The sequence below is a fragment of the Chenopodium album genome, chromosome 4 (assembly GCF_948465745.1).
Source record: "Chenopodium album chromosome 4, dcCheAlbu1.1, whole genome shotgun sequence".
NCBI lineage: Eukaryota > Viridiplantae > Streptophyta > Magnoliopsida > Caryophyllales > Amaranthaceae > Chenopodium > Chenopodium album.
Window position 1 is genome coordinate 65,001,167 of NC_137837.1, and position 8,336 is coordinate 65,009,502.

General features: G+C 37.8%; 1 non-coding gene across 1 annotated transcript; it reads right to left on the minus strand.

The window, feature by feature from the left end:
* Nucleotides 1–7,610: 7,610 nt before the first annotated feature.
* LOC145629568 (small nucleolar RNA R71) lies at nt 7,611–7,717 on the minus strand. Its single transcript, XR_014111733.1, has one exon. It is a non-coding gene; the product is annotated as a small nucleolar RNA R71 (small nucleolar RNA).
* Nucleotides 7,718–8,336: the final 619 nt, after the last annotated feature.

Here is an 8,336-nt window from a genome sequence, read left to right on the forward strand (position 1 = left end):
TTTGTGAATTTTGATTTTTTTATTTTTTTTAACATTTTAAATCTATAAGGTGATTCAGGTCTATCTGGTCCAAAACCGGGACCGGACCTGATTGTTCAGGTCTGACCCGACACCGGACCTGTCAAATCAGGTCCGGTCTCCGGTCCTAAAAATATCCTGATTCAGGTCCCGGTCCCAACAGGTCCGGTCCAGGTCCGGTTCGGTTTTGGACCGGTGTACAGCCCTAGCAGCACGTGTCGCCAGACGCCAGGTCTGTCGCTAGACGACAGACATGTCGTATGGCGCTGCAAATAGTTTTCCACGTGTTTTCTTATTTTGATAAAATTTAAGCGTACGAGAGGGAAAAACTGTATTTTCGTTAAAATCACTTCTTTTATTCTAATTAAAACTCTTAAAAGTCATTAAAGTCAATTTATCAATGCTAATTAAATTAGGATTCAAAAGAACCTTCTAGAAGATTCTAGAACACTATAATAATCCTAATCGTATTAGGAATGATAAATCAATAATAGGCCCTCCTCTTGATCATTGGGCCGCACATAAATATCAAACCGGGCCCAGTTTAGTAATTTGGCCATAACTTCCTCATTATTCATCAGAATTGGGCTTATAATAAATCGTTGGAAAGCTCTTTTCGAACTCGACCCAACTACACTCTTATTGGACCCTTTCCATGGACCAAACTAAACTGGATTGGCTGTTTCCTTAAAATAAGTTTTCAAAAATAGAGAGAAAGAAAAGAAATGAAAACTAACCGCAACACTAGACTTTCCACACTTTCACTTCATTCGATTATGATTCGACGTGAAAGGTACTCATCACTGGGTTTGGTTTTGGGGAGACACAAATGGGTGTTTACAGAAGCCCTCACTTTGACTAAGTTTGGAGAAACACAAGTTTCGAAAACAAAAGTCAAAGTATCGATAGGGACGGAGAATGATTCAGAACGTTCTGCGATCCTAAATCATTCTTATAACACCGATACCTGCAAACTAGCGTTAGTTAAAACAGATAAGAGAGTTAAGAAACGCGTATCTTGCACCGTCGAGCACACGTCTCTTAGGGTAACCGATTTGTTGTGTTTGTTGTTGTGACGACCTTCCACAAGCTAGGGAATGCCATCGAAGATAACTTCTCTTGAAATCACCTCCAATTGTTTGTGACAACCCTCCACAAGCTAGGGAACGCTGTCAATCAATGCTGCTACATCTCGAGCCTTTTCCTTGAATCATAGTGACAACCTTCCCAATCATAGCAAAAGTCGTCGAAGACCGCCTCATCACGAACCGTTCTTCTCAAATCTCGGTGACAACCTCCACAATCTTAGCGAATGCCGTTTGAAGACCGCCAATCTCGTGCTATCTTCTCAAATCTTGGTGACAACCTCCACAATCTTAGCGAATGCCGTCGAAGACTGCCCATCTCGTGCTATCTTCTCAAATATTGGTGACAACCTCCACAATCTTAGCGAATGCCATCGACGAGCGCCCATCTCGTGCTATCTTCTCAAATCTTGGTGACAACCTCCACAATCTTAGTGAATGCTGTCGAAGACCGCTTCATCTTGAACCGTCCTTCTCAAATCCAAGCGGGGGACTTTTTTTTGAAAATCTTAAAGTCCCCCTGTTGAAAGTTTCATCATCTTAAATCTTTGAATCAACCCTTCCATCTTTGAATAATCTTTTTCAAGAACCATATCTGCTATTCTTAAAGGATTCAAATTGATTTGTGAAAATCTTCCATCCTAGGAATTCTTTGTGAACCATTATGTCGGTGCTTTTACTGTTTGTGAACCATTATGTCGGTGCCTTTGCTATGAGCCAAAGTTTAGGCGCTTTAAGCTAAGTGAGACGATCTTTTATTAGGTCGATCACTTTATGTGATTGTAATCGAGCCAATTATTTAATCATGTCGGATTGCTTATAGGGGCTACCTGGCGTACCAAGGAACCCAAAATTGTTGTATGAGGTCCGCATAATCTAATATGAGGGCCACACATTGTGTCACCATACTAGCTCTTGCTGGAACTATCTGGCGCCTCGCTTTTCTTCTGTCGCCAGGCGACAGCCTTGTCGTCTAGCACTGGAGTCGGGTCTTCCCTATTTTGCCCTCGCTGCTGCCGTTCGTTGCTCGGTTTTGCTTCGAATTTTGAACTTGGTCGTTTCCAAATCCGCTCAAATCTTTTGTAAATTAAAGCTTTTCACACTACTACAAAAAGCGTACTTTTTGGACGCTTTTGCTGCGACGCCTTTGATATGGCGTCAGGGTACGGATTTTGGTACCGCCTTCTCTCGACGCTTTATGGAGTCAAAAATTTTATCGACACATAAAAGCGTCGGGAAACTCACATGCTATGCACGTGAGTATTCGCAATTTTGAAACTTTTTATTTTATGAAAATATTAGCGGCTAGGTTCCCCAAATTTCCCAATTAAACCGCCCACCACTCTATATTCTGCTCTATTGCGCTGCTCATCTCCTCTAAACAACCCACGACTCCTTCATCGGCGACAAATTTCGCAATTTTGTTTGCTAATCTTCAAGGAATTTGGGGGTTTTTTGCTCGTCACTGTCAATAATTTCAGGTATCAACTTACAATTTGCTATACAATATTGTTGCTAGGTATATATCTATAATTTTTGGTACCCTAATATCTCACAATTCTCTAAATTTCGTTAATATTGGGAATTCTTCTTTGCATGTCTTTGATTTTGAGTTGGGGTAGAACAAGAATCGATCTCTTATTGCGAGGTAATTTTTTGCCCTTAATTAGATAATTTAATTTCTTTTTATGTTGTTTTTTTTTTCGTGATTTCTGATTTCATATCCATGGTTTGCATGTTTTTTTTTTTTTTTTGTAAGTAGTTTTTTTGGTTTTTGTTATGATTTTTATGTCGTTTTTTAGGGTTTTAGTTTGGAATTTTATGGGTTTTTTATATGAATTTTATAGGCTTTGAATTTTATGGTTTTTGATATGAAATTTGTAGGCTTTGATTTTTCTGGTCAGAGCTAAATAAATTAGCCATTACACATTAAAGCTGCAGTGCATTAATAGAACAATATGAACTTGGGAATATTGGCAGCATAATTTGTTTTTTCACCCAAAAAATTAGATCAGGTTAGCAAGTCCACTTCATCTCGACACTTAAAAGAGCTCAAGGTGTGAAAATTCATGGCATAGCTAAAGAAGATCGAAGCCAATTTGTGAATTCTCTGTATATAGTCTTTTCACCCAAAAAAAAAAAAAAAAATTGTTATCATCTCTAGATTGCAGCATTTTTTTTGTGATTGTAAAGTTTATCTCTCCAATCTTAATCTACATGTATCCATTTGTCTTAGACCTTCTGATCTTGTTGTTTTAGTTTTCCAGATTGATTGGTCATAGTTTTGATTCTTTATTCAATTGCTCAAATGCTCACCAGACTGCTAAAATTAGACAGATCTTGTTGTTTCTTTTTATCCACCCAAGCAAAATCTTATGTTAAAGCTTACTAACACTACCTTTTCTGTTTTCAGCCTTGTTCAGTAGCTTAAAACGCACAATTACTTTTGCGGCAAAAGAAGGTACACTCTACCTTAGACATTAGCTCAAACTAGAATACATTTTTAAAGATTGTGGCTTGATTAGTACGTGTATGTCATATACTTATTTCAATTGTGTTGGGTTTATTAGATTTCCCTAATTGGATGTTTCATGTGACACTATCTTTTAATTACTTGAAAAACGTGTGCCTATTGCCTTGGAGTCATATTTTGTAGATTTCTAGTGTGGTTTGTTGAATAAGAAATGCATCTCCGGGTCTTCTAAACAAAGCATCTGAATTCTTAGGAAAGGCATAACATCAGGTAACAAAGTCACATTTCTCTTTATGACTGAAATCAGCTAGCTTGTGTGTGTGTGTGTGTGTGTGTGTGTGTATGTGCCCTGCTGCTTGCTGTCCTACTCCCCTGCCTAAGCAATTTGAGTTCTTTTATTTTAGCAGCAATACTAGAGCTTGTGTGTGTGTGATACTCCCCTGCTTGCTGTGCTTTTATTTGAATTATCAACTATAGACTTATTAGTTCTTGGCAAAGATGTGTGTGATTATATTTCAGAGCTTGTATTCTGGTATTGCTGTTCTGAATTGCAGCTCTGAACATCAAAACTTGTGTGTGTGTGATTATATTTTAGCAGCAATACTAGAGCTTGTGTGTGTGTGATACTCCCCTGCTTGCTCCCCTGCTTGCTGTGCTTTTATTTGAATTATCAACTATAGACTTATTAGTTCTTGGCAAAGATGTGTGTGATTATATTTCAGAGCTTGTATTCTGGTATTGCTGTTCTGAATTGCAGCTCTGAACATCAAAACTTGTGTGTGTGTGATTATATTTTAGCAGCAATACTAGAGCTTGTGTGTGTGTGATACTCCCCTGCTTGCTCCCCTGCTTGCTGTGCTTTTGCCAGCCAATTATCAACTATAGACTTATTAGTTCTTGGCAAAGATATGTGTGATTATATTTCAGAGCTTGTATTCTGGTATTGCTGTTCTGAATTGCAGCTCTGAACATCAAAACTTGTGTGTGTGTGATTATATTTCAGAGCTTGTGTGTGTGTGTGTCATCAGATTTTGTCTTTTTGATAGAAATCTGTTGTTATGGCTAATTATTCAGTGATTTAAAGGGGGAAGGGTGTTTCATAATGGGAGTGTTAGTTGATTAATGATTCAATTTTTGTATAATGAAATCTGTTGAATCAATAATGAAAGACTACAATAGACTTATTAGGAAGTTGGTGTAATTATCAACTATACATTGAATTAAGTAACATTTAGAGCCACTTTTTGGAGGAAAGCTAATTAAATTAATACAAAGACTTGCACATATAAAAACTCAGATATTTCCATTAATAAATAGCTATAATGTTTTACGCACTATGAACGTAGGAGCAATATGATAACTCTCATCATAAGTGTACTTACTGAAACAAAAAATGCTTAGTCAATTTAGTTAGCCTTATTATGGACCAGTAAATAAGTTCTACCAAAACTATTTTTCTAGAACAAGGTAACTATCATACATGGATTTCAAAAAAATGTCACAAAATACCCCACACAAAGGTACATTTTAACTTAGTCCATTACAATTGGATCACTAGTGACCTAGGCAATATTCTTAGAGATGTTGCCTCCCTTTTGGAAAGAAGCTGGACGGTTCATGTATTCCATGCCTGATATGTCTATTTTATATAGTGTTTTACCCCCGTCCCTTGGTCATAATTAGTAGTGTTTTTGACCCTTTAGGGCCACTTTTATTACTAATATGTGTTTTCTAGTGTTTTCGTAGTTTTGGTTGAGTTTTGCAGGGAATTGCACCTTTGGAGCATTTTCCCGGGATTTTTATGAAGCGACTACGAGCATTGGAAGAACACGACCACTTATGGAGCCCAAGGCCGGTTAGAGCCATCGAGCCGGTGATTAAGGGCTCGGTTATTTGGATCGCGAGGCAATTGGACCATGTATTCGAGACCCGAGAGGAAATATGGATTGGGCCGAGAAATCTAGCCCAATCGAAGTCCAAAGCCTTGAAGATAAAGACCGGGCCCGATCGGGCAAGCAATCGCCCGATCGGGCGGATGCGCGTGGGAGTGCCATCAAGGGAAGGCGTGCCCGATCGGGTGAGCTGCTAGCTCGATCGGGCGCGGCAACTTAGAAGGAGCACTGGCAAAAAGGCGCGCCCGATCGGGCGGCCTCTAGCCCGATCGGGCGCGTGTTTCTGGAGAAGTGTTTTTGTCGAGCAATTAGTTTCTAATTAGGAGTTGTTTTCTAGTTTTGTTTAAATTCGTTTTTGTACGGATTAATTAGGACCCTCTTCTACCTCTTCTTTTTCTCTTAATCTTTTCTCTTAGACTTTCTCTCTCTACTTAGACTTTTCTCTCTAAACTTTCTCTCTAAACCTTTGTTATTAATTCTTTAATTAATTCAAGTTTTATTTTGGTAACGATTTCTCTTCCCTTAATCTTAGTTATTTATTTTATTTCTTTCATCATGATTTATTCTATTATTTAGTTTAGTTTAGTTTTTAATATGTGTGAGTAGTTCAATTTCTAGGGTTTATGGGGATCTAATAAATAATATGAAGGGGTAAATTATTGTTGTTGATTATCAATGCTAGATTAATTTCCTATTGATTGATTTAATGCTCTGTGACTAGATTAGGCCTATCTTTTATGCATGAGTTTGACAATATTGATTCAAGAATCGAGAGATGAGAATTAATGTTTAGGTCTAGTTTCAATAGGCAAATTAATTTATAAATGGTTAAGTCAAGATTCGAGAGATGAGATTTAATACCGATAAATTAATTGTGTGATTGTAATAAGTAGCAAGAGCCCTTTACAATCTGGTTAATTGATGCATTGATGATTGACTATTATTGATTGTTGGTATTGCATGATAATTTCTTATTGGATTGTTTTAATGTTTTACAATTGCGGCTTGTAAAAGTATAGCAATATTAAATTGATGAATCGAGCAGATGTTAATTTGATATTAAAGGCTATTTTCAATAAGAACTTAGATCTAGTAAATTGCGAGAGCCTGTTAGATCTATGTTGATTAATAAATTGCGAGAGCCTGTTAATCATGTTATTTATGCAATGTCAATGATTGATTACCCTATTTTACCCCGGAATATTATTTATTGGTGAATCTATGCCCTAGATCCTTTTATATATTATTTTCTCCCTATTCCTACTCTTTTTAGTTTAGTTTCTTATTCATTCATAAATATTGGTTACTTAAATAATTTAGATTATAATATTTAATTAGGAGTAAAAAGACTTGTTTCCCTGTGGAGATCGACCCTACTTCCCTATCTACTTTAGTTAGTGATTTAGGTAATTATTTTTGATTAGGGGATACGACTTTACCCTGTCAAAATTTGGCGCCGTTGCCGGGGAGACGGTTTTATTTTTATTTCTGATTGTTTTTGTAGTCTAGATTATTTCCCTTTTGTCTCAGAGAGCGTTAGTTCTCTGAGACAAATCTCATATTTGCTTCTAGTTTTTGTTTATGCCCAGGTGTTCCAGATCAGGTTATATCCCATTCGATCCTGAGATCGAACGTTCCTTCCATAGACAGAAAAACTTATACAAGCAAATTCTGGCGGATTATGGTGATACTAACAATAATCACCGCGATCCTCCAACTGATTCTAGCGATTTAGAGGCATCATCAGACACAGAATCAGATATGGCGGCTCCAAAGAAGCTTAGTGATTATTCACAACCAAAGCTTACGGATTTTCCACATCTCACCCCTACTCCGGCTCTTGATGGAGTTCAATTTGAGATCAAGCCCCAATTTATAACGATGATAGAGAGGAAGCAATTCAGTGGAGCCAAGGGTGAAGACCCGAATCTTCACATTGCCGACTATTGTCAATATTGCAACACCATAAGGCAAGCCGGGGTCACTCAAGACCAAATCAGGGAGATTCTCTTTCCCTTTTCTTTAACTGGAAAAGCTAAACTGTGGTTTAATGGCTTAAATAGAACTACACTTGGTATCACTGACTGGGAAACTCTTGTTTTGAATTTTTATAACAAGTATTATCCTGCAGAGAGAACAGCAGTACTACGAAGTGCGATTCAGAACTTTGCCCAGGAAGCCGATGAGTCTTTATATGAGGCTTGGGAGAGGTTCAAGGACTTACAAAGAGAATGCCCTCACCACAATTTAGCACAATGGCAGTTAATCCAAGCCTTTTATAACGGCATTGGAAATTCTTCTAGAATAATTTTAGACTCTACAGCTAGTGGGAGATTTATGAATCTTAATGTTGATGATGCAGGTCAGGTTATTGAAGATATGGCGATACACAATTCCCAATATGGGAATCCCAGAGGATTTGCTAACAAGGGGAAACATAGTGTCGACTCTGTATCCTTTTTGCAAGCTCAACTGACCTCTATTTGTCAAAAATTAGATAATCTGAGCACTGCTAATGTAGCTAATGTTTCTGCGATTAATAATAATTCTAATGAGGCTTTCTGTGAAAATTGTGGTATTGTAGGTCATTGGGAGCAGGATTGCAGGAGTTCCGTGGAGCAAGTTAATGCCTTTCAAGCTTATAGGCAGAATAACCCATACTCCAACACTTACAATCCTGGGTATCGGAATCATCCATACCTTTCCTACCGGAGCACTAACGTTCAAAATCCACCATCACAAGAACCACAGGTGCCACAGAAACAGCAGCATAAGTATTATCACCCAAATGCTAGCCAGAAGAATCAACCACAACAACTCCCCTCATCTTCCGACCCTTCTTTGGGGGAAATTAGAGCAATGTTGGTC